This window comes from Arachis ipaensis, chromosome B04 (assembly GCF_000816755.2).
Source record: "Arachis ipaensis cultivar K30076 chromosome B04, Araip1.1, whole genome shotgun sequence".
NCBI classification, from domain to species: domain Eukaryota; kingdom Viridiplantae; phylum Streptophyta; class Magnoliopsida; order Fabales; family Fabaceae; genus Arachis; species Arachis ipaensis.
The window spans coordinates 131,727,539-131,735,017 of NC_029788.2; the positions used below are offsets into that span (position 1 = coordinate 131,727,539).

At 29.0% G+C, this 7,479-nt stretch overlaps 1 pseudogene; it reads left to right on the forward strand.

The window, feature by feature from the left end:
* Positions 1,362-3,116, forward strand: LOC107637428 (annotated as a pseudogene).

Below are 7,479 nucleotides of genomic sequence, written 5' to 3' on the forward strand. Positions count from 1 at the left end.
ACGTACAGAAATCCAATTAAAAAGAAAAAAAAAGTATAGAAATCTAATTGAAAATTCAGTAAAATTATAGGACCTTGCATAGTAATTAAACTTAAAAAAAAAAAAGTACAAATTGATCTTTAATAATACTTGTAGTATTAGTAAATAATGTTGGTAATAATATTAGGTTTTATTAAAACTGTGAGATAATTAGTTTTTTAATATCTTTTTTAAACAATGGAAATTAATATTTAAACTTTTTTTCAATAATCAAATATTGATACTTGACCTTTTTTTTTTTTAAGGAAGAAGCTAACAAAGTATATCATCCTTAACAATATAAGGCAAAAGCTAAGGCAAATGGTTAGTGACCGCTAAAGTACACAAGTCTCTAATATATTGACACTAAACTAATTAAACTCAAAGGGGCTTAATGGTATTTATTAGTATAGTTAGATAATAAAAAATATTGTTGTTACAAGGGTATATGTAGAATTATAGCAAATTGAGCTCCCCTTAAAATTAAACCAAGCAAACACACACACACAGACAAATACACAGCATTTAGGGCAAAACCACAAAGGTAAACCACTATCCTAACATATGCTCCAGAATATATCAACAATTACATCTAACATTTAAAAAATTCGATAATACAAAAAAAAAAAAAAATCAGAACTTCTCTTATTTAATATTGGAAAAGTCTAGAGACCAGCAGTTTTGTTGAATTTTGGCCAGCATGTAACCAGCAGAGAAATGTGAATCATTGGATGAAATCTTACATCAATCACACACCATTAGATCATCATTGATGGCTATTTGATGGCTACCAATCACAAAAGTTGCTGGCCCCCTAACATTGCTCTTTAATATTTATTAATTATTATAATAATTAATAAATACTAAATAAAATAAATTCTAATTATTTTTTGCTAATCTTTTTTGTTACTAATAAGTATTTTTGTAAAAAAAATTAAAGATTAATTAATTAGTCCGAAGTTGTTAGCCCATTTCGCGTGTATATATATACGTTTAGTCAATTATTATGTGCTTGATACGTGTAAATAAATCAGCATAAAGATAAAAGAAAAACGTTGATACGTGTGGAAATTAAATATATATATATTGGAAAGTAGAAAATTTTAAAGGTTAGTGAAGACTGAATAGTCAAAACGTGTTATTGTAGATAATCTCACGTGTTATCAATCACTCACATGTTAATTGCATGCAAACTTGTTCATGTTTTAAATTACTCTAGCCAAATCATCGTACCATGCAAACGTGTCCTTTCCATCCCCATGATATCACATATATCTTACATCTATAAATAAAGAAAGACAACTACACTAAACAACACATCAAACTAAACCCTAATCATAATAATCACATACACATTATCTTAGCTTAAACCTAAAATTGAACTTCATCAATTTACTTCACTTCCAAGCCATGGAATCCTCTCTTATTAGCTCTCTACGATTTTGGTATCTCCTTCTCTTACTTGTTGGATTCATCACCCCATTTCTCAAATTCCTCAAACACCAAATAACTTCAAAACGCAAACAAACTACATTACTTCCTCCGGGACCAAAACCATGGCCTATAATTGGTAACCTACCTGAAATGCTAGCAAACAAATCAGCATCTAGATGGATACATAAGATCATGAGTGATCTAAACACCGAAATCGCGTGCATTCGTCTAGGTAACATTCATGTTATTCCCATCACCAGTCCTGAAATTGCTCGCGAATTATTGACAAAACAAGATTCAATTTTCGCGTCGAGGCCTATGAATTGGTCTAGTGAACATGTCTCAAGTGGGTTCTTGAGTACAATATTTGCGCCCTATGGAGAACAATGGAAGAGAATGAAGAGAGTTATGGCCAATGAATTGGTGTCTCCAAGAAGACTCCAATGGCTACAAGACAAGAGGGTGGAGGAAGCCGACAACATCGTTCTCTATGTTTACAATCAATGCAACAAGTTGATGAAATTAAGTCTCAAATTATGGTAATAACACTTGATACTCTACTATCTTTATATATTATATTGTATTTTTAACTTTTCAGTGCATAAGTTGTTCACATTTTTAATGAACATTATTAAAGGTTGATATATAATCAAGGTGGAATTAAGAGAAAACGTTTTAAAAAATTACATATTAAGTGCAATGATGAGTATATGAAAGTCTTTTTCAATTCATAAGTAAAACAAGAGTTCTGATTTTCACCAAATATCAAATTTAACTTTCATGCGTATATAATTGATGTAAAAGAGTTTTACACATATAATTAATTATGTATTAATATATTATTAACAAAAAGTTTATAATTAAATAATTTAATTGATTTAATTAAATTTTTATTTAACTGTTCTCAACTATCAATTTCATCTAAAATTGATTGCATCGAATTTTCACTTTTTAGATTACTCAATAAATAAAAATTGATGTTCAGGATATGATGATTGCAACCGTGGACAATCCATCGAATGTCTTTGAATGGGGACTTGCCGAGATGCTAAATCAACCGGAGACGCTCCGAAAGGCGGTGGAGGAATTAGATAGCGTGGTTGGCAAGGAAAGACAAGTTCAAGAATCAGACATTCCAAAACTGAATTACATAAAAGCATGTGCAAGAGAAGTGTTTCGCCTTCACCCCATTGATGATATCAACGCTACCCATGTTTCCATGGAGGACACATTTGTTGCCAACAACTCATACTTCATTCCAAAGGGTAGCCACATCGTTCTAAGACGGCAAGGAATCGGACAAAATCCAAGAATATGGGAAGAACCCTTGAAGTTTAAACCCGAACGCCATTTAGAAAAAGATAACAATAATATTGATGGGTTTAAGAATTTGAGTTTAAATGAACCGAGTTTAAAATTGATTACGTTTAGCGCCGGAAGACGGGGATGTCCCGGGATCAATCTTGGTTCTACCATGACAGTTATGTTGTTTGCTAGGATGTTGCATGGCTTCAATTGGAGTGTGCCACCCAATGAAACAACCATTGACCTCTCCGAAACAGAAAGAGGTACCATAAAAGCAAAGCCACTCATGGCATTTGCAACGCCGCGGTTGCCGGCGGAGGCTTATGGAATTTCTACTTAAGCTATTATTATGGAAATGTTTGATTGGTAATAAAAAAAGGTGAAACTCAGGTACAGTCGACTTCACGTGAAATTGATACTTGAGAGCCGTTAGATAATTTGACTAATTTGACTAAATTTTCATTTAACGGCTCTCAGATATCAATTTTACGTGAAGTCGACTTTCCCTGAGTTTTCACCATAAAAAAATTAGCCAAAAACAAGTTAGATTTTGACTTATTTAATATTTATTAATTATTATTAAAATTAATAAATATTAAATAAAATAAGTTTGGGCTATTTTTTTGTTTTTTTAATATTATTGATATAAATATTTGATTAAGGAATTAAGACAGTAATAATATATAAAACATGTGTTAAACTAGTTTTAGGGGGTGAAATCATGTGCTCCCAAAATAGGTGATAAATTATAGTTTCTATTTTAAAGGTATGTAATTTTGTATGAAACAGTTAATTCTTGAAATATTTTTATTTTAGCGCTTTAATATTTAAAGATTATATACTTTAATCTTTAAGAAATTTTCAGTTGCTCCGATCCAAGAATAGTTCAGTGCTTAATTTTATCTGATCTATATTAATTATCTTTCACGTTAGTATTATAAGTTCATTGTTGTTTTTAAATTTAAATTATAAAAAAATGATAAAATAGAAATTAACGTCGAAATAGTCTTTATTAGTGAGATAAACAAAATAAATAAAGAAAATCCAAGGCATTCATTTACTGTCAAAATAAAGAAAACCTCTTCCTATATATATAATAAAAAGAATAAAAATTCAGATGCATTTAATTTCATGTGAAATTAATAACTAATAATTATTAGATGATAATTTAATCTTTTAACTATCAATTTTACATGAAATTAACTGCATCTAAATTTTTATCGTTAAAAAAAAACCTATATATATAACTCTTCAGTTTACGAAAGGTCTTCATATCAAATGTACCAAGTTTTTTAAAATATATTTGTACTAAGTAGTTGTGGTCCTATAATTTCGTCCTTATAATTTAAAAAAGTAAATATTCTAAAAATATTTAAAATCTACGTCAAACATAATAACAAATATTTTAAAATATAGTCACAAAAAAAAAATTTAAAATATTCAATTTTTTAGGGACATTTGTTAGTACTAAATATCTAAATGAATATTTTTTGAAAATATAGAAATTTTTAGAATAATTAAACCTATTTTCAAATCATGTAATCTTATTACTTTATTTGTTCCTACAAAAGTACTTCTCATTAATATTTAAAGACCGAGTGGATAAGGGTTTTCACTCTTACATGATTAAGGCGTTTAACATGAATTTTTATTTTAAATATATATATTCATTCAATCTTTCAGTATTTAAAACGGTGTGGTTTTTGGATGACTAAAATATTATATATTTCGATCATTATTATTGTGCCGAGCTAAGCAACTTCTCCCCACTAATAATTTCTTAAATGGTTTAAATAATGGCGTAGTATAGAAATGTGATTAACCATGGTATAATATAAAATTATGGATGATGACAATTTGTTGGGGTGAAAAATTCATATTAAATATACTTTTGCATCATGGTTTTTTTTTTTTTTTTTGTATTTTACGTAATTTATCTCCGATAAAAAAAAATCTTAATATTATATTTCTAAATCCTAAATTTTAAATCGATTCATCATTTTATACATACACCAACAACTTCATCAAAGTTAAATTATTTCGGCCACTTCTGCCATGATCCACTTATTTTGACAATTAACGGAATTCTTCTCCATCATTTGTGTAATTTTATTAGAATCCAATATGGATGAAAATTTTTTCACCCAAACATCACTTATTTATTTGGACAAAACAGAATTGAGTCAATTGACACAAATAAAAAAAAATCCGAAACGTATTTCACAAAAATAAATTAATTTATTGGTTTAAGAGTTTTTTTGTTTGTTTGTTGATGTTAAATTTTTTTAATGAAGACTCATTAAACATAGAAGTATATTTTGATTTTGTTGGACTAATAATTAATTAATACCAAATCACTTAAACTAAAACTAAAACATCACTATTGTATGCCTATATTTCTTCAGGTATCTTTTTCCTTTACAAACCTGACCACGGACACACCACATGCAATAATTGTGCAGCAATTAGCGAATTGCATACAGCAACACAGCTCAATATATATTTGTTTATATTTTATAATCTAATAACTCCTGTATATTTAATACACAGTAGTTTTATGGTATCGTTAATTTTGAATTATTAAAATTATGCAAATAATTTTATATTGATATTAAATTTACTGGTATGATTTATATCTCATAGTTCCCATGCAACACATTGTAATTAAATGAATTTTGGAATCCATCTAATGTTTGAATCCTTGGATCCGTTGAAAGCAATTTTGCTTTCTTCCTTCTTTGGTTTCGGATCATGCATGAGAAACTCTTATAAAATATGGGCTTGATTGCAACAATATTTGGTCTTGGCCCATTAATAACATTTGCTTTCTTGATAAGACTTGGAGCATGCATAAAACAAATGGAAAGCATGTAACCCATTTGGACTTAGAGTAATCAAAAACATTTGGGCCCAAGTAACATTAAATCAGCCACATTCATTTTTTTGTTATTAAAACCAAGGCTGAGTGTAAATTGGGCTAGCACAATAAATTTGTTTTTGGCCCAATATAAAATCTGCACAACAAAATTATTAATTAGGCAAATGCAAATTAAGATCAAATTAATAATTTTGTAATTAAACATTTTAATAATGTTTGTTCATCATCAAAATTAAACAAGAGTTTTCCAAACTCATCAACATGAGTTCAATTATTAGTGTATAGCATTAAATATTCTCGATCATGTCTAAGATTCAGAATCACTCCATCATATGTCCACTTTGATATATATCAGTTTTTCTTGATCCAATAAAACATATCGCTTTGTATTAGAATAGTGACATAGCAAGATCCTCAGAATATCATTATTGAATGTAAGCCATCACATTTATCTGACAGCAGTTTCTGATATAGCTATCAAAGATCAGATATGAATATAGCCAAAAAGTTCATCGATTGCGAGTTAGCTCACACCAAAATCCGATAGAGAACATGATGATTGATTTCTTAGATGAACTATGACTAATGAGTATGATTGCATATAGAGTTGGTTCTCTAGATTTTCTCTATCACTAAATATGAGATGAGTATTTTATACTTTTAGTGTAGCGTTAAACACTAAACCCCTTCTATAATGGCTTAAGATTTAAAATCACTCATCATATGTCTATTTTGATATCTATCAGTTCTTTTTTTTCACCCGAATAACCATATCACTCTATTAGGACAATGACATATATAGCAAGAATGTCAGAATATCATTATTGAAAATAAGCCATCACAATAATCTATGCTAGCAGAATTTGGTATGCCTAATAAAGACAGATATAAATATAATTAAAAAGTTCATATTTTGTGTGACTGAACTCTCACCAAAATCTGAAAAAGAAAGAGAAAACGATGATCGATTTCTTTGATAAACTATGACTATGCACTATACAAAAAATATTTGTTGATCAGAAACATTTTCTGATACTATGTGGCTCTCTATTAATTAAGCAATCTCAGAAAAATATGAGAAAGTCTCCAGAGACAACAAATTCTAATAAATTTAGTCCGTATTTAGCCAATATTTAGGGAGATAAAAAAAATAGTTAGAACTTAACTTATTTAATATTTATGATGAGAGAGTACTACACATACAAGTCATTTGGTTTACAATTTATACAAGTTGGGAGAAACTTAATAAAAAATACGCTGGCCCATATACGATTTCCATGGCGTGCTTTGCGTTCCTCTTTCTCCTCCTCCTCTTCCTTCTTCTTCTCCTTCTTCTTCTCCTACTCTTCTTCTTCTTCCTCCATGAAAACGAGTTTCTTGTAAAATTTGTTCGATCTCCTTCGTGCATTCTCTCTTTGTCTTTTCATTTGTTGTTTTATCTGCGTTTATCATTGGTATTCTTGCTTCGTTTTTTTTTTCGATTTTCATGGTTTCTAAAATCAAGCTTTGAAATCGTTTTGAAGATAATGGAACTTCAGAAATACACCCAAACGGTTACAGAAATACACCGAAACGGTTACAATAATTCACCCAAACGATTATAGAAATACACCCAAAGAATTTAAAAAATACACCCAAAATTCGTTGAAGTACACCTTATGTATAATTCAGAACTTTTCTTCTTTCTCCTCCTCATCTTCTGCTGCTTCTTCTTCTTCATTTTTTTATTTCATATTCTCATCGTTCTTTTTGGGAGGAAAAAATCAAATAAAGAAGAAAAAAATACATAATGTTGCAAAATCAAAAGAAGAATGATAAAACACTTCAAAAACGAAGAAGAAGAA